Raw genomic sequence first — 20,680 nt, 5'->3', positions numbered from 1 at the left:
TGTGAAGATAGGCCTCTTCTTCATATGGTTCATAACATCATACACCATACACGACAGAAAGTGTAGCTCCTGTGCAGAACTGTGATGAGCCCAGAGAGGAGAGTGGGAGGGGCATTCCAGGTAGAGGTAAAAGATTATATGCAAATTGAAAGCTTAGAAGAATTTTATGTTTCATTTTTCCTCCCACAGAACTGCTAAAATTGGAATTAATACGGTTGGTGGTTAGAAAAAGTTGAATTAATGTTGCAAAGAAATTATTTTCCTTTTCTTCAATCACTCCAGTCTTTCCATGTAAATGTAGAAAATAAGAAACATCAGAAACTTCCTTCCTCTTTCCGTTCTCCCTTACTTTTTAAAATATTTTCTATTATTTCCATTGCACACTTCGTCATGGCATGGCCTTAGCTAAGCAATCTGAGTTGGAGTAGCACGTACTGCAGTCTTTGAATCCATGATGCACGCCCCTGCATCCGGAACCTTGAGTTGACTGTTGTAGTCACTGCCCAATGAGCAGGCAGTATCCTTGGCATTTGAGCTGGTTTTCAACTCATCTGCTTTTACTGGTGTTCTTAGCAGAAGAGACCGAGACTTAGGGACTGACTCAAGTTTTATGCATCTGAACTTGTTCTTTAATTTTTACTAAAGAACAGACTATTATTTAAAAAGCACTTCAACTTTGAGGAGATATGTTATGAGCCCAGTACTTGTCCTCGGCTGAATTAAAGTGTGTGTGGATGTGTGTGTGTGTGTGTGTGTGTGTGTGCAAAACCTCCACTAAGTTAATGAGAATAACTCAAAAGTTAGGGAAACTGTCAATTTTCAGAAAGTCGAAAGGAAAGATTACCAATTTCACTAACAATTCCTTATGTCCTCTCTCATGTGCAGGAAAGAACACGCAGAAGCTGTTGCAGAGGAGAAGGTACATGCTGTTATTTGCTGGACATCTGTCCAATCCACTTTGACATTTGAAGAACCATAGAGCGTGGTAGGTTAATAAAAATAGGATATTATAATTTTATTAGGAATGTAAAGAATGTTACTTGGAAACAAGCCACACTTGGAATGCAGTAATGACTGATGTAAAATTAGTCCTATTGAGAAAGAAGCCATTTCATGTAAAAGTTAACAGAGAATCTGGGTTCTTTTCCACCAGTTATTTCTTATTGTTTTTGAAATTTAGGTATTTCAATCTTATTTTATTATTTAGCTGATTGAATGTATATATACTAAATTGAGACATCAACTATGAATTTTCCTATATTTTTTCACTGATGAGAACATTGTAGGTAATCTAAATATTTTAGAAACAGACCAAATCAAGCTGAGAACATTCTCCAAAACATATATTTATAGAGTTATATAGTATTTTTAATTAATGTTTTCATTCTTTGTATTTATATGGTACCCCACAGACTTCAAAAATCCTTTCAGTTCTTCCATCTGACCCCCTCAAATATCCCTGAAAAATAATTGGTAAAGATTACTAAATACTTTCTGCATATAAGCTGACTGATGAAAACCATACATTCTGGCATTCTCTTTGTCTATTAGAATGGAATTGTTGACAGACTCAGAGCATAAAGTAGCAAAATGGTACATCTTTTGAAATCTGTTATTATTTAGTAAAATTACTTCTTCACTGTTGATTTATACATGGAGAGGCAGATAATTTGAAATAATCATATTTAGCCTGTATTTGATGCTTGCTTTGTTTGGGGCGACATTCTATATACTTTCTATTCATTATCTATTTCTATCCTCACAGAACCCCAGTAGAAGGATGTCATTCTCCCACTTTTAGACATGAGGAAACCGAGCTGAGGGAGGTTAGAGAACTACCTGACATCACACAGATTTTAAAGAATTACCCAGATTTAAAGCCCAGTTTTGAGACTGTAGTTCCCTTTTACCCTGATAGTCATTTGTGTCACTTTTAAAATCTGTCTTGAAACATGATTGCATTAATTTTCAGTTCCGTGGAAGAGCAGACACCACAACTGAAGCAGAGGCCTGAGGGGCCAGAGAACTCGGTTCCTGTCCTGACCTGACCCCCCTCAGTGACTTTGAGGCAGATACCTCTGTTTTTCCTTCTAACATTGAGTGGTTGGAAATAAGAAATTTTATTCTTATTAATAAGACAAGTTTAATTCCCATAACGACTATAAGAAAAGAACCAATCTTTTGGAACTGATGTTCTTTATTTACTTTACAGTTAATTTATAATTGTTGAAACATTATACACTTTCAGGACATTATTTCTTTACTCTCCCTTACTTTTGGTGACCATATCATCAAACTGAATATTGTAGTTTCCACTAATATCTAACTTCCAGAGAGATATATTTCAACTTTTCTTTCATTTACATAATTAATATATGCACATTGAGGAAAAAATAGTTATTAGAATATATATGTAGTAAAAAAATAAATAAAAGCAGTGAAAATCCTAAATTTAAATGAAAACCTCTAATAATATGATTGTTTAAAATTCTTCACAATTATTTCCTTACATACATAATTTTATATTAACATGGATCATTCTGTACATTTTATTCTTGACTCCTTTTTAACTTCATATATATGTTTCTGTCCATATCAATAAATAAACTTCTTTTCCATCAGTTTTTTCATGATGTATAGTATTCCACTTTGGGGACATACTAAAATATATTTAACCAATCCTCTATTGTAATTTTTAAAGTTTTTTTTTGTATTTGTCTTATAAACAAAGCTTTAATGACCATTATTTTAACTAAAACTTTTCACATTCTTAATTAGTTCATTAAGGAAAATTATTAGTAGAATAACTGGGCCAAACAGTATGTACAGTTTAAGGCTTTTGATAAGGGTAAAGTTTAAAATTTTTCCTATGTTTTTATGTTTTATCATATTACAAAATGACCTTTCTTATTCTAAACATAGCCAACCATCCAATATGGGAATGGCCCACCATTCCATATAGAACTTTTGTAAATTTGATTTTAGGAAAATATAATCTCAGAGCATGTATTTAGTTTTCTGAAAGCTAAAAATTTATTTCAATATGTGTTCTGAAATTCCCAAAAACTCAGTGCAAACTCTTATCTTTCATTCTTCCATTCATACTTTACTTCAACATATTAAGACAACATGCTAGGCACTATTGATATATAAATTAATAGGATTGGTGCTTGCTTTGGGGGCATTTACCCTTTAGCAATGGAATTGACACTTACACTGAGTCTTTGGTATTTAATGTGAAGTGCACTATAATGCAGTTGCATTAAAAATATATAATCTTTGTATCAATAGAATAATATACTAGTATTATTCTTAATGTCTAACCATAAGTATTTCAAGTTCCACACAACCTTTATAGAAAGATTGCATTTGCATTATATTCACTATACTGTACTGCATATTATACTGCATTAGAGAAACACTTTCGTCCTCATCTCCACCTACTCCTGAAAAGTAGCTTTTTAATCTCCTCTTGAATATTTCCAGGAATGGCTAACCTACTACCCTGCAGAGTGGCTCAGTACACTGTTAGATAGTACTAATGGTTGAGATAATTATTCTATAACTTAAGGTGAAATTCTGTTCCATCAAATGTACCTTTTACTTCTAAGTTTATCCTGTGGAAAGACGGAATAGTCTACTTCAACTTAAATAATATATTTTAAAGATCTAGTATGTTCAAGAACTTTTCTGGATATAGTGGGCTAACTCTTCTGTCACATGTATTTCAAGTATTATCATGTTTTCCTAAACATAAAAGTTGAATAACTCACCCCATTCACAGTAATTTTACTATACTAAGCATGGAGTGGTATGAAATTCTCTATAGAGCTACAAATTTTGGTCTCAATTCTTGACCCCATGCATGGGCTAGTTGTAGAAACTCCCCACAAATGACCAGCAGGACAGAATTTTCTGCCTTCTCCCTGCCCCTCCCTGAATTTGTACAGATTACCCAGGATTTTGTAAAAAAACAGCAACAACAACAACAAAAAAAAACCAAAATTTTGGTAGCTGTGATCTGAGAAGAGGCTTTCTGTGGTTGCATAAATTTGTTATAGTAGAAAGATCTGAACTGAAAATTGGAAAGCTTAGTGTGTTTGTCCTACATTTGCCACTTCAGGCAACTCACTCAACTTTTTAGGCCTCAGTTTCTTTATTATTATATAAAATGAAATTTACAATAGTCTCTGAGGGAACTCCGAGCTCTAAAATTTTAGTACTGAATCCTGTGCTTGGTTGTTCCGGACTGTGTGTTGCAGAGCCTGGATCCCTGCCAGGTGTGGTGTTTGCTGGAAGACTCCTCTGTTCACCTCCCATCCATGAGCCACCAGCCCGCCCATCGGCCTTAGCTTTCTGTCTCCATTTCCTGACAGTGTCTGGAGACTACCTGGCTCTGAGTCATCAGGCTGGCACGCATGTGGCAGGGCTGAGTCCTCGGAGGTTTCCATGTACTAACTGCTTTAATCCTCAAGACAGCTCTCTAAAGTAGGAAATAATATTCTCCTCCTTTTAAAGAGGAGAAAACTGAGGCACAGACAGTCTATGCAATTCACAAAATGTCAAATAGAAGAAACAGAGCTTGGGTTAAAAACTAGCCCCAGAGGCTGTGCTCCTAATGTCTGTACTGCATTGAGGGATTTTACCCTACTACAAACAATAAACTCCAAATCATTTCTTGATCATCTGTCTGTCTTAATGACAAATGGCTGCTAATAAACAACTTGGATGTGCAAAAACAGAAACAAAATCAAAGCATCAGTCCTCATGAACTACAAAACACAGATATGTAAATGGTGTTTATTTTATGGTTGTTTCACTAAAATAGCCAAATTTGATATCATTATGTGCTTGAAATCCTTCTGATATGAAAAGAGCCTTCTTTAAAGACCTAATAATTTCATTTAGTCCACCAATATGCTTACTTGATAATGTATATTGTCTTACCTTTTCTTTTTATGTTTTGTGATTATAATTCTGGCTTATTTCTTCATTTTTAACTTTTCTGATATATATATATATTTACTACTTCTTATTTCTTATCCATTTCAAATCCCTTAGCATGTAACCACATGTTTTATTTACCTCTTATCTCTATCCTTGACTTCATGCTATATGTTTATCTCTACTTGTCCCATAAATAAGCCATGCAAGTTCAGCCCATTAACAATAACTTTCTACCTACTCTGCAAAGTTCACATCCTTTGGATAAAATAAATAAGTATAAGAAAATATTAGTTTCCAGTCTCTGCCTGTTTGAGGATATAAATAAAAATCCCCTTACGAATATGGAATGTCAAAAAGAAAATACAATGAAGGCTTTTACTCAGCCCCAAACTAAAAAAAAAAGAAACAAAAAACAAAAATAAAAAAAATAAATAAATAAACAAAAACACCTGAAGGTAAAATTGAACTATCAATAAAATAACCAAGAAATGAAACAAGATGTTGGTAGAAGTTTGAGGAATAGTCTTTTCCTCCCCTCTCTCTCTTTCTTTTTCTTCTTTTATGCTGAGTGGACTTTGTATATATATAAGAAGAAAGACATTTTCTCCTCCACACTTTACCCTTTATTTGCCTTCAGGAACAGCTCTGAACTATGAGAAAAGTGAGTACTCATTAGCCCTTATAAAATCTAAAACCATGGAACCAAAGAAGTTCTGTTACATGTGCCCAGAACCACATAATGGGCCATATATTCTCACAACCGTTAAGATAATACAAATATTAAATAGTTAGAGAGGCCTGGTAACAAAGAGTCCATTCAGCTGGGTGTGGGGGGCATATATCCTTTTTTTTTAAAGAATTATTTTCAAGTAGCTTGGGGTGAAAGATAACAGCTGAAATACTCCTAGAGCACCCTCCTCTGATCAACACATATGTCAGCAGTGACGCAGAACTCAAGGGAGAGAGCGCACACAACAGACAGACTTGAAGGGAAACCATATGCCCTGGTGAATAGAAGGAGCCATCCTATGCTTTGCCAGCACTGGGCACAGAGGAATCACAGGGAATAAAAGCAAGCCAAGGAGAATCACAATTAAAAAGATTAAAATAAGAAAAAAGGACACTCGTTCTTTTGGCATTGGTAAGGGTCTAGCTTATATACTTTCTTCTTTCTGACATGACCTGGCTCTCTGGCTAAAGGTAATACTTTAACTCTTCATTTTCCTCCACCACCCTTATTGTTTTCTTTTTACATTAAACACAATGTGTTAAAATACAACAAGAAAAAACATATTTCATTTGGCCAAAAATTTGTACCTTATCCATAATACTTACCCCTAGAATTTAAGACATCACCTATTTAAAATATCAACTACAGATATTAAGATATTAAGGAATTGTTGCTCATTTTAGGTGTGTTAATCATATTGTGGATCAGTTTAAAAATAAAGTTAAAAATAAAGCAGAATTGATTTAATAATGGGTGAATTTTCTGTGACTTCTGTCTGAGATGGAATTTCTAAAGGCATTTAAAGAAATGATTTTTTAAATTGAGTTTTTAAAATTTGCTATCTATATTATGTGGGTTTTTTTTTTTTTTACTTCAAAGCAAGATAACTAAATTAGTCAGCTTAGCTACAAAATAAACTGACTGTATCTTGGATATTCGATTGCTTTTACTTTCTTTTTTTTCTGCAGCAAAGGGCATATAATTGCATTTCTTTTTTCTATAAATATAGTGGTTGTATGGGCACCTGTATCTTGCTTTCACATAACACTTGAATGATAGTAACTTTGCAATTGCTTAATTCTACAATACCTTCCATTTCACATCATTCAAAATCTAACTCATAGCTGTTCAAGAAAAGGAAACCTTGTTAATAGGGGACTATTGTATTTCCTAAAGAATTTATTTTCACTGATAATCAAAGTAAAGTTTTTAGTAATATGAAAATATTAGTACATGTATCAGTGGATACTCGATATTTCCTCCATTCTTTCCATCTTTTTTCTGTGTGAAGTCTTTATTTTTCCTTTCCGTCCACTGAGATTACCTATACAATCTGTGGGAATCCGGTCATTATTTCAGTTGGTGAAAACCACAAGAATGCAAGTGGTTTCCACAAGATTTATGTTTGAGCAACTACTCTGTACTAATCATTAAGCCAGGTATAGAGGGGTAAAAAATAATGAGTAACGATCCAACATTCTGTAAAGTTACTCACAGGTTAGCAGGTAAGATAAAAGCAAACACGAAAAGCAAATTTTGGTACCATAAATAAATCCTATGAGAGTTCAAGGGAAGGGAATATTTGTCATGATGTAGAGAGCTAGGAGGGCTTCTTGGAAGGTATGGTTTAAACAGGTTTTGGATCTTATATGAAGGAAAGAAATAGCTGTGAAAAGGAGGTAGAAAAAAGGAAAAATAAAAAATATTGTATACTTCCGTAGAGAGAATGTTACGTCAATGAACTAAAATGGATTAATGGCAATGTTAAATTTTGCTTTCCCAAACTTCTTTTCTATGCCTTAATAGCTAACACTCATTGCATGAGAAGACCCCAGCTTTGGGAGCATATCGAATAGGAAGACGACCAGAAGGAAGTAGAAATAAACAGAAAGATAATTAGTGTCATCTTCTTGATTGTCTTTGATCCTCCAACCTCCCTCCTCAGATTTGTGAATTATCCTCCTGTATGCAAAAGGACTTCATAAATGAACTAACATATTTGTAAAATTCAACACACTGCCTGATCAGTATGCTAAATTAAATTAGATAATTCTGATAGGATGAATGGGGGCAATCACAATGGGGCCCCAATAACCTGCACCCCCACTAAACTAGTGGTTCGGGATTAGTTACTTCTCAGGTGTATCTGTCTATGGTGGATATGTGGTAGCAGGTGAAGCAGAGCCTACTTGTGTCTGTGTGTGTGCTCTGACACCGACAGTGGTGTTGCTGGGTACATATGGCATACTGCATGCATTGTGTTAAGGACATATTCTCTGTGGGTTGCTGCCGGAATAGTAAAATTTTCCTGACGATTGTAGATAAACCATAAGGAACAGAAATGTATCATTCTTTTTGAAAGGAAACCTGAAACATTTTTATTTCACTTCCACACAAATATGCTGAACACCTACTATGTGCTGGGTACACCTATGCTCTAAAATGCAAGTGTAGGTCCTTTGGAAACTCATGTCCCATGTGCAGATGCAAACCAATAACTAAAGTACAACCCATGATAATAGAAGACACCATGGCAATGTAATTTTCCTGATAGAGAAAACACAGACGTGGGGAAAAGGATGGAAAAAGGTATCTTTTCAGAATGGTCTTGAAAAGTAAGTAGAGATTTTTCTGGATGTTGGAGGGTGGCAAGAAATCTCAAGGTAAGAGATCATCAAAAACAAAGCATGATGGTGTGAAGGAATATGTTAATTTTGTAGGAAGAGTGGTTTTGTGTGCAAGATAAATGTGGGAAGATATGCTGAGATTGGTTTTGAAGGAAGTCATTATCCCAGGCTAAAGTTTTTGGAGTTTATCATCTAAGCCTAAATGCTTAAGTGGAGAGTATTCATGATGTCTGAGCAAACACTCACTGGTTATATGATTTCAAGGTCACCATTTTGTTAGCCTCATCCAAAAAGCAGGACTAATTGTCCCTAGTTGGGGGTTACAAATGCTTGGAGTATTATATAGGTAGGAAATCAGTACTCTATTACCAGGAGAAGCTACAGAATACAGAATGGAGTTTGATGGAATTGATATTATTCTGTTTAGGTTCAATCAACACTTTAAGATGACATTACTGTACCTTATGACCCCAATCATCTATTTGATATTCTCAGACACATAGTGCATTTTCACATCTCTACTATATTTTACATAAGTATGTTTGCATATATATATATATATAAGTATACACACCCACACATACACATGTAAACACACACACACACACATATATATTCACATCTTTATTATACTATCTGCTTGAAATGCTCTTTCCAAACTTCTCTACCTGATGAAATCCTAGTCATCCTTCAAGGCTTAGCTCAAATGTCCAAATGTCAACCTATGATGACACCTAACTTCCAATGATTCTGAAACACCATCATATCTCCCAACCCAATGCCAGAGCACTTACTTCTCCACTGTTTTTCATAGCATTTTTTTTCATATTCCTTGTACAATATTACACTCCTCTCATTGCATTATGATCAACTTCTTTGTTCCTGCTCCCCTCATAGCACATGGTAGGAGCAATAAATGTTTGCTGAACTAAACAGCTCTCAAAATAGAGCTCTGGGAAATCTGACGGAATGATCTCTGAGCAGAGGCACTATTTGAGATACAGGAGTTAGGAGGGCCTCTCTAACTAGGCTATGCAGCATTTAGGAAGAAACAGACAGTGAGCCCCGAAGATATCTGGGGGAAAAGTATTCCAGGCAGAGAGGAATGAGAAGTCATGGACTCTAGCCCTGAGCTCTGCCTCTGCCTACAAACTTACTCTGTGGGGCATGTGCCAGTCATTTATCTTTCTTTCCATATCTTACCAAAGTGTGGTTTAGGAGTTTTGTGAGATTATGAATGTAAGGAGACTTTTTAAAAGGTCTCTAGGTAAAATACATAGGCAAAATGATACTATTAAAAACATTATACATTTCAATGTTATGGTTGGTGTTAATACATGATCTTTATTTTTTAAATGTTTTAATCATGTTAGATCTTCTTTATCAGACTACTGCCTCAGAAAGTACTTTAGAAAAAGATCAAGCCCAAATCTCCTTGAACATAAATTCTCACAATCTGGGATCACTGAAAATAAAAAGCAAAGTGCTTTCACATAGTAAGAGTGATTAAGAATGTTCTTTTCCTCTATTTTCCCAAAAAAAAAAAATTTTGGAAGAAAATTCACAATAGGTTATGAATAAATCCTAATGATGTTTGAGCAGTTTGAATGCATTCGTCGTCCTGCCTGCCTGTATACCTACCTTCCTTCCTTCCTTCTTTCCATTTTCTTTATACAAATGTATAATATGCATATTGTCAAGTATCAGTTTTCTATACTCATTCCATGATTATTTGGTTAGTGTTCTAAGAGGTCTTGACATTATTTTTTATTTTGATGAGAAAGGAAAAGATTTACTATATCAAAGAGAACATGAATTCTAATTTTTACCCACAAAGAATATTTTACATGGCCAGATGGAAAGCAACACTTTTATGTAACTTCCTCATCTCCTGACATTCTCAGAGCAATAATAGCAATTGTCTTTTCTGGGGTTTTTCCTTCCTATAACCCAAATCTGCTCCTTAGTAATCTTTCAAACTCACGGCCAACTAGACACAATGGCTTGGTCCTGCCTTCTGGTACAACTCCTCAGAATGCCATTCGGGCAGATTCCAACCTAAACTGTCTGACCAAGCAGATCAGCGTATTTGCCGAGGACCCCTGACTACACTGTTATTGGCTTCCCCCTCCCTCCATCAACTGGTTCTGGATCTAGTGGGTCAGCAAAGGACTGATGTCTAGAAAGATTACTTCCTGGAGAGGTGGGAACTTTTTCAGATTAAAATTTTAGTTTTTCTGTCAAGATACATTTAAGAAGCTATAAAAAGAAAAACCCAAATCCCATAAGGTTCTAATAGGATTGAAGAGGTCTCCATCACACTCCAGTTTCCACCTTGTTCTTGGTGTTTCCAACCATTTTATTTATCAGTAGTCAACCTTACCTGTTTTTAATTCTTATTTAAAATTTTTCTTATTAGTTTACCCCTATTTCATTCAGTATTAAGCTTTTTTCTCAATATTTGTAAATTAACAATTTCATATTATTCATTCATTTATTCAAAAAATTTGATGAGTACATATTAAGCTCCAGGAATATAGCAGAAAACAAAACTTTAAGTATATTACATCTTAGTGAGTGTGTTCAGGAAAGGCAGACAGTAAGAAAATATAAAAAAAAGTGTAGCTATTGGGTTAAATGGAGATATGACTGGAAAAAAAATGAAGCAGAGCAAAGGGGTATAGAGTGACTGGGGTTGGGGCAGGTGCCCAAGGCTCTATTTCATATATGGGAGTTAGCCTCATAGATACCTGCGGGGAGAGCATTCCAGGGAGGGAGAAGGGTCTAAGCCAGGACCATGGTTGGCTTGTTCAAGAAAACTGTAGATCAGCCACTAGCACTTAAGTAGAATGAACAGAATGAGAGAGGTAAGGGAAGAAGTTAAAAAGATAGCAGAGAGTAGGGCAGATAAGTAGGGGCATGTAGACGAAAGTAAGGGCTTTATCCTCTACTATGTGTGAGATGGGACTTTATCAGAAAGTTTTTGGGAGAAAGATGCTGTAATGGAATTTACACTTTCAGAAGATCATGGTGGTTACAAGGTGGAGAAAGGAATCAGGTGTGGAAAGAGAGGATGAGTTAGGAGGCTATAGCAATAGTAGAGACAACAGATGATACCAGTTTGGATTAGGGTGGAGGTGATAAAGATTGTGGGATGTTGTTGGAAATATTTGGAATGAAGAGCCAATAGTATTACTGACAAAATGGTCAGGGAGTGTGAGAAAAATGTAAGGCATCAAGGATGACATGAAGGATTTTTTGTCTGAGCAACTGGTAGAACAAAAGTGACATTTGTTGAGCTGGAGAAGGCCGTCAGAGAGGCAGGTTTTGGAAAAAGAAAAAGAGTCCAATTATACACAGATTAAGTTGGGATACCTATTTTATATCCACATGGGAAAAATCAATATAGTTCGATGTGAAATTCAGGAATTCAGGGAGAAACTTGTGCTAGAGATTAAAATTTTGAATTATCAAAGTACAGAAGGTATTAAAAGCCCAAGAAGTGAGTTTACATAGAGAAGATGAGGTCCAAAGACTGAACTTTGAGACACTCCAAGGTAGGGAGCTTGTGAGAAGGAAAAGTTACCAATAAAGAGTTCTATAAAGGAGGAGCAACAGGGAGCCTGGAGATGAACCACGAGGAGTATATTCCTGGAGGCCAAATAAGCAAAGTGTTTCAACAATGAGAGAGTGACAGTTGCATTCAGTGCTGCAGATGGGTTGAATTAAATGAAGAGCGAAAATTTGCCATTGGATTTGGTAACATATATTACCAAATATTTTGCTGGCCTTGACCACAGGAGTGAGTGGTAGGGATGAAAGCCAATATGTTGTGAGTTAAATTGAGGAGGAGTAAATGAAATTAGAGAGAGTGAGTATACATAGCTTTTTATGAGGTCTGTTGTAAAGGAAAACAGGCTATTGGGACTGTAGCTGGAAGTAAATATAGGTTCCAGAGAGGTTTACTTTCGTTAAGAAGGGAAATTTCACTGCCTGTGAGTATGAGGTAGGAAGGATGCAGGAGAGACAGGAACCTTAGTGTTGCAGGGTAATGAGGAGTAAATGTGAGTTATTTCCTGGAGTAGGCTAAAAGTGATGAATCCAGTGCACAAGCTAAAGTGGTGGGTCTTAGATATGAGGATGGATGCTCCCTTCATTGTATCTGGAAGAAAGGCAGACATAGGGTACTTCTCAGTGAAATAAGAAGCCAGGCCATCAATCGAGAATAAGAGAATGGAAGAGATATGTTCCGGTTTGCCAAAGCTGCCATTATGCAAAATACCAGAATGGATTGGCTTTTTTTAAAATTGTGGAATATAACACATCTACATAAAAGTGATAACTTTCCAAGTGCAACTCAACAAGCAGTTAGAGAGCAAACTTCAAAGAATAGCATGATATTGGCTTTTATAAAGAGGATTTATTAGGTTATAAATTTACAGTTCTAAGGACATAAAAGTGTCCAAACTAAGGCATCAACAAGAGGATACCTTCACGGAAGAATTGCTGATGGTGCTCGGAACATCTCTGTCAACTGGGAAGGCACGTGGCTGGTGTCTGCTGATCCTTTGCTCCTGGGTTCTCATTTCAAAATGGCTTTCTCCAAAATATCTCTGGGCTTCTGTCTGTCTTAACTTCTCTCTCTCAGCTCCTGTGCATCCTTGCTTGTTCTTCCAGGGTGTTTCTCTTTAAATGTCTGGGGGTCCTCTCTTAGCTCCTCTGGGAAAAACTCTTGCCTTCATCTCTTAGCTTAGCATCTCCAAATGTCCTTCTGTCTGCATCTCCCAATGTCTCGAAGTGTCTGGATCCATGTAGGCTCTCAGCTCTGTTAAGGACTCTGGTGATCTAATTAAGACCCACCCTGAATGGGCAGGATCACACTTCCATGGAAATAATATAATTGAAAGGTCTCACCCACAGTGGGGTAGGATCATGTCTCCATGGACACAGACTAATCAAAAGCTCCCACCCATACTAAGTCCTTATCCACAAGACTGGATTAAAAAGAACATGGCCTTTCCTGGGGTACATAACAGTTTGAAGCCAGCACAAGCTGAAAGAAGTTCGAGGAGAAAGAAGGCATGAAATAGTCATCCAGCAAAGAGGAATCAAGGTTAGAGACAGTGAAAAAGTAGTAAGGTGAATACATTAGCAGTCCCAGGGGAGAAGGGAACTGTTAGGTTTGGGCAACAAGAAGAAAACTAAAAGGTGGCATTTAGGGAATGGGATGCCTAAAATTGAGACTGTGGAAAGGATAAAGTTATTGACATTAATAAGCTATAAAGTATGATCATGTAAGTTTGTGGCTAAGTAAGGATGAAGCATAAGTGCATTAGAGGAAAGAGTTGGGTCTCCAGATTATTGAAGAACTGTGGACATGGATATTGAAGTAAAAAAAAATTATAAGAGAAGTGGAAAGAGAGAAAGAGGGAACCTTCATAGAAAAAGGAAAAAAAAAAATGACCCAGAGGTCTATAGATGCTTGCAACAAAGAAGGCTAATAGCTGATGTTGCCTAGTGGTTTGAGATACAGAGGAGGAGAGTTTTGTTTTTTAAAAGATGTTCAGGAAGCAATGGTCTGGAAGTAATAGTGAAGTGTAAGGACACCTACCCATTCTACAAGCCTGGGCTAAAACCATCACTTGAGACAACTACAGAGCAAGCAGTGTCCTCAGAGGGCAAACAGGTTTCAGTTAGGGCAAGAAAGAGTAGGTCAGAGAAGAGGATGAGGTTATAGGAGATTTTCTTACTTAGAGTCCATGGTTTCCAGAGGGTGATGGAAGAGTAGGTGGATATGGGGAATGGTGGAAGATGGAATCAGAATTGAGAAAGTGTTGGGAATAGAGTCTTGGATGATAAGGGATCAGCTGGTATTCCTTGGCTTTGACTAGGGCATGGGGGCCATTGCATCATGGAATATGGCTTATCAGGGGCTGAGTGCTGCATTTTGGGGGAGGGAATGGGAATGCCATGCTAGGATCATGGAGAATTCAGTGCAAACTGTAAATTTTTAAAAGTAAAAGTAAAATATAATGTGAAGAGACTTTTTTTCACACCCTTACTGTCTTTGAAATTTGCCTCCTTTTGAAGAGCTACTGCATTCTTAGCCAGTTACTAAATACAATGCCAAACCACCTCCATGCCTTGGCTCATATAGTACTACGGTCTGGTGGGGGGCTCTACCTGTTCTCACCTCGGACAAGTGATGACAATTCCACTTCTAAAGGTATACCATGGCCTGAAGAATGGCTTCCTTCCTATGACTGAATGAGGAACATTTCAACTTATCAGTTTCTCATATTGCATTACTGCAAGACACTGTCTCTAATAACTGGGATAAGCAAATCAAAGGAGCTCCTTAGAGGTGTTCCTTGAATGGTTTTTCTTGGTCTGTGTCAGTTAATGCTGTTTTTATACTTTGGTGGCTTTCTCAAAGTTTTAATTTAAAAATACACATTCTAGGACTATGTTCATCTGTGATCTCACTAGAATGTTGAAACAACAACTTCAAAAAGGTCATTTTGTTCATCCCTTGCTAAATATCAGAGCTCTTCAGGTGAGATATAATGTACTGATTGTGAGAATCCTTAAACAAGACTTAACACAGACTTGTAATTTCTAAGTAGTAAGAAGACTTTTCCCGCCAGCTCCAAACAGGCTGGCCCCACACCTCTGCATCTTCTCACATGAAGCAGGAAGGGGAGAAAATAGCCTCTGAATTCTTGGCATTAGGATGCAATTCATATATTCTGGCATATTAAAGTCAACTAAATGGCCAGGAGGGAAAAAATTGAAATGGGATAAACTCCTGTTAATTTTAAAAGGAGAAGGCCATTGTTAATATTGAACACGAACATGGTAGTGTCCCTTCCCCATTTAGCCTTTGAACTGACTCGGTATGGGCATGGCATCTTGACAGATCTCAGAGATGAGGTAACTTCAGCATCCATAAGTCTTGCTGTATTTTCTTATTCACTATTTTTGCTGGATTGTATATTGTCCTTAATATCCTTTTGTGGCTATCATTAAAGAATTCTGCGTAAATTGAGTAACAATTAGGAAGATTGTTATTTTGTTCTCTGTTTCTTGTCACCTTTTGGGGGAAACTTCAGTGTGACTATGAATTAAATGACAAGTCTTTCCTCTTCATTCCACTCTTATGTCTGGTACACAGTGGAGGCTCAAAAATATATTTACAAAGTGAATAAATAAAAGAGTTCGAATACGTAAGCCACCACGCTAATAATCAACCACATATAATGAAGCAAATGTAAATACAAGAAGCTTTCAGATTATTGTCGTCTACATACACACACACACACACACACACATGAAGATTTCTAACATGAGTCTATTATATGTGTGTCTGTGTAAGTAAAAGATTTCCAATATGAGATTGAAAGTCATAAGTGCCTTTGGAGGCACAGATATAGGACTGTATGGGTTCGGTAGCAGCAGATAATTCTGGCTGAGAGAATCAAAGAAGGCTTGAAGCCTACTGAGATTCTACCTTCTTGAAGTAGAGCAGACCTTCAGGCAGAAAAGTGTAAAAGGACTGGGGCATGCCAGAAACCACAAGTGTTGTTCAGTTTGCTGGAATATAGGGATGGGGAAGGAAAGTGGTAAGGAGGATGGGATGACACATACATGGCAGCAAAATTTTAAAGAGCTATGAATGCTAGGCTAAGCTATAAGGACTTATTATGGTAAGTGGCATCCAGGGGTTACTGGAGATTATTGAGTAGAGGCATGATATGATCAGAGCTTGATTTTGAAAAAGTGAATTTGTCAGGGATCTCTCCTGTAGCTTAGAGGCAAAAGCAGCTAGAGATAATCCAAGTGAGAAATAAGATGGAAGTAAAGAAGGGAAAAACTGGTAATAGCAATGACCAAAATTTAGCTAAATATAAAACCTTCACATCCATTATCTCATTTAATCCTCTTAAGAACTGTTAACAGATAGGAAATTTGATCTTCACTTTGTAGGCGAAGAACCCTTCTGAGAAAAGTTATAGCAGAGCCACTTTATGATCTGCAGTCTGGTGCAGGTCCACCAACTCTGCTCCCCATCCGTATCAAGATAAACATTTAGAAAATTCTATGGCAGTTTGGCATTGATGCAAATTCAAGTGCATGATCATTTTTCTAGTAATTCTTTATTGCATTTTTTTCAAAATAGAATTTTTTTTAATCTCATCCTTCACCTTGAGAAGCACTGAATAACATTTTTTGTACAAGGTCGTTTTGCTGGTAGCAGCAGAGTTTGGACTGATAACTCAGCCTTAGAACCTTAGTTCAGTGCCTCACCCACTATACATAGGTGGTTGGGCTTACATAAGAGATAGCAATTAATTTTTTAATGCAATTTTATTGAGATATATTCACATAACATGCAATCATTCAAAGTGTACGATCATTTGTCACAGTATTGTCATATAGTTATGCTTTCATCACCATAATCAAACTTTGAACATTTTCATTACTCCAAAAAATAAAATGAAAATTAAAATAAAAAAGAATATCCAAAACATCCCATTCCCCTCTTCCCCTCATTGTTTATTTACTTTTTAAATACAGTTTGAGATATATATAGTCGCATACCCTACAGTCATCCACAGTGTACAATTATTCACAGCACCATCATACAGTTGTGCATTCATCACCAGAATCAGTTTTTGAACCTTTTCCTTACTCCAAATTAAAAATAGAAGCAAAAAGAACACCTAAATCTTTCCATCCCCTCCATGCCACCCTATTCTTCATCTAATTTTTGTCCCCATTTTTCCACTCATCTGTCCATTTACTGGATAAAGGGAGTGCGAGCCACATGGTTTTCAGAGTCACACGGTCACACTGTGCAATCTATATAGTTATACAATGGTCTTCAAGAATCAAGGTCACGGGGTTGCAGTTTGACAGCTTCAGGGATTTTCCTCTAGCCACTCCAACACACTAAAGACTAGAAGGTGATATCTATATAGCGCATAGGAATACCCTCCAGAGTGACCTCTCGACTCCATTTGAAATTTCTCAGCCTCTAGAACCCTACTTTGGTTCATCTCTCTTTCCCCTTTTGGTCAAGAAGATCCTCTCAAACCCACAGGATAGCAATTAATTTTTATGCATCTTTCCTAATATTCAAGTACAGCTATATAATAATGTCAATGAAGGAAAAACTGTTCGGGGATAAACTAAACCAGGAGTTAATCAAAGTGTCATTTCTATTGGCCTTTGAATGTGTTATTTGTTTTATTTCCTCTTCCCTAGAGATTTATCTTCATAATTATATTTTACTTTGGCTAATATTTAAATGAGTTTAAATTCCCTAAACATATAATGCTGGATTTCAGGGCAGGGGTGTTTTTGTTAAAGTATTTTAAAGGGAACCCAGCTCAGGATTAACAACAGCCATGGGTTATCTCCAAGGCTGAAAACACACATCAGTAACAGTATATTATTATATATTGGAAATTAATGAAAAATTGAATTCTTCTTAAGGATTTTCTGGTATGGTTTTCCTTACGGAATTTACTTTACCATCCATTTCCTTTTGTCAATTTTCTATTCACCGTAATGCTTTCTAACCTTTTTTTTTCCTAATTGTTTCACACTAGTGTTAGAAAGGTATTTTTGCTGTATCTGCTGCTATTTTTCAGGATAGAAAAATTAATGAATAATTTTCATAGGTTATGGCTTGGTCTGAATGTAAAAAATTGGGCCTTAAAATAATACATTTTATGTTTCAACTAAAGATGTTTCTTACCCCACTATTTTTTACCCTGTTCCTTCTCTCTTCTCTGCTACCTTCCCCATGTAGTCACCTTTAAGTGTAAATTTACAAAATTTATTCCATTCATCTTACCAATTCTTCATGCTAAAATATATGAAAATTAAATTTCTTCCTTGTGAAGTGGATCATTTTTAATTATTTCCATACTTTCATCATTATCCTTCATTCCCCATTAACAATGACAGAGAAGTGTATCGATTATTTGGAATGAAGAAAATAAAAACACTTCTATCCAAAGTAGGCATTTATATCAATCAAATATATACGGGCTTTTAAGAAATTGAAAAAAAAGACCTCATTTTTACTCTGCATTATATTTTATAAGCCTATCTCTAGAATTTTGGAATTTCCTTCTCCTATCACCCCAGATCTCACCCTTTATTACTATTAAGTAAAAGGCAAATTTTGAATGACTTTTCAAGTTCGGCAATCAGGGCAAGTATTCGATCCACCTATTTAAAGGGATTTGAGTGATTTGGTAGTTTGGATATTATTCTGAAGGCACTGTCCGTGATCATCTTCTCATTTAACATACTCTGCTTTAGGGATGGTAATCTGATCCTAAGGATTTTACTCTCATTTTTATATCAGTATAGCTAAATTTCAAACCACCATCTGTAAGTTTTTAACTCCAGACACCTATATCTACCCCTTTGCTTTTGCTATTTCTACTTAGATGTCCCATGTGTACCTCAAGCTCAACATATCCCAGTCCACACTCAACCTCTTTCCTGCCAAGTCTCTTCATTTTGTTGAGTTCCAACTTGTTGAAACTGTGTCTTCTTCCCTGCAGAAGAAACACAGAGTTGTCTTTGCCTCCCCTGTACTCTTTTCCTAAAAGCAGTCACTTACAAAATCCTGCTATTCTTTCTGGGATGATTCTATTCTTGGTCCCTTATGAAGATGCCATCTCCCTTATTTTTTGCAATATGGTCTAGAGCCACATCCAGCTTCTTAGCTTTCACTTTATTTCTAAAGCAAAGTACAAAGCATGGACTATTGAGTCATTCTGGGGTGGGTTCAAAATCCAATTCTGTTCAGTACTAGTCTTAAAAATTTGGGAATCCTCTTAACCTTTATGTCTCCCCTCCTAAAATAAAGAAATACAAAATAATTTGCAGGCTTCCTGTATAGATAACTATATAGCAAGCTAAAAGTCACCTAGCAAGTGGATCATTCAGTAAGCACCACATAAAGCACAACTAATATAATTAATATTTAATTATTATCTTCAAACTCTGTCAGTCCCTCCTATTTGTATATACCTTTTGGAAATCCCACTCCTTGGACTGGCATTCAAGTCCCTGTATGATTCAGCTCCAGTCTATTCCTTCCATCTTTATTTTTCACTAGACTAATTCCCCAGGCATCAGTTGTACCTGGGCAGTCACTGTTCCCCAATATTCCCCACACAGTTTCCATTCTGCACCTTGCTTGCTTTACGCTTTCTCTCCAACCTGAATTGCTCTCCCTCATCGTGCTCTTAGGCCAATGTCTTACCTATTTATTCCTAAGGCATTCTTTATATACTGCTTTGTTCACCATAACTGTGATCCCAATGCCTCCTTCCTCTAACCCTACCCCGCTCGCCCCACTTTTCCCCGATCATTCTACAAACCCTTATTTGTCTCTGCCGTGGAAACAAGTAACACGTACCAGCCACAGTTAAATTATCTGGCCCCTCACCCTACCCCACTCTACCAATGCTTTTAGTACTAGATCTTAGGATTTTCCAGACATAACCCATGTAAAAGTTCTTTGGGGACTTAGGCACTATCACCCTTAATGCACAGTCAGTGTAATTATTGAGGTCTTATGTGAAAGCATTCAGAGTGCCCAATGGGTATTCTATAGACTTTCTTCTGTACGTGGGATGAATTAATCCCAAGGGAGCAGCGTCCTGTTTGGAAAAGCACAGATTTTCAAGTAGGATAGATATGAATTTAAAACCTTGTTCTAACATATATTAAGTATGTGAGTTTAAGTTATGTAACTTCCCTGGAATCACTTATTAGTCTATAAAATGGGGATAATACTAGGACCCAACTCATAGAGCTATTGTGAAGATTAAATTAAGTAATGTGTATGAAGTTCTTAAAAATGCTGCATGAAACATAATATCATGATGAGGACTGAGCATGGCCGTTGATCACTCAACAGGCAAAGCTCTCGTGGAACTCCAGAAATTCTATGCCTATGCCTGGGGCTGATTCTAAAGCCGGTGTGAACCAGACACATCAACCAATCTCACTTAGGATGGCTTAATATACCACTTCCCACTCATCACCACCACATCTCACATCCTTCGTTTTTCCATTTCCTCCACCAATGTTCCATTAAGGTCTCAGAGTCTCCCTCCCTCAGTGTCCTTCCCCTTGTCTTCATCATTATCACGGTCAAAAGCTAAATGCATTGATTGTTTTTCATGCACCATGAACTGCTCTTAGTGCAGTTCCTTACCACAATCCTATAAGGTAGGTACTCTTAGCATCAATATTTTACAAACAAGAAAACAAATAAAATGTTAAATAATTTTCCTATGGTCATACACATAATAAGTAGTGGAACCAAGACTACTGTCTGCCT

At 36.5% G+C, this 20,680-nt stretch overlaps 1 protein-coding gene across 20 annotated transcripts in view; it reads left to right on the top strand.

The window, feature by feature from the left end:
* The window catches only part of MYT1L (myelin transcription factor 1 like), a 578,669-nt gene that overhangs the window by 43,530 nt on the left and 514,459 nt on the right, over positions 1 to 20,680 (top strand). For 17 of the 20 annotated variants that reach the window (XM_037812732.1, XM_037812728.1, XM_037812730.1 and 14 more), the window contains one exon: positions 886 to 985. The gene's annotated coding sequence lies outside the window, so the exon portion shown is untranslated. Of the gene's footprint in view, positions 1 to 611; positions 725 to 885; positions 986 to 20,680 lie in introns of those variants that run through there. The other 3 variants (XM_037812736.1, XM_037812735.1, XM_037812734.1) reach the window with 2 other exon arrangements.

The sequence above is a fragment of the Choloepus didactylus genome, chromosome 20 (genome assembly GCF_015220235.1).
Source record: "Choloepus didactylus isolate mChoDid1 chromosome 20, mChoDid1.pri, whole genome shotgun sequence".
NCBI classification, from domain to species: Eukaryota; Metazoa; Chordata; class Mammalia; order Pilosa; family Megalonychidae; genus Choloepus; species Choloepus didactylus.
Note: the sequence above shows the minus strand (reverse complement) of the source record. Positions and strands in the feature narration are given on the sequence as shown.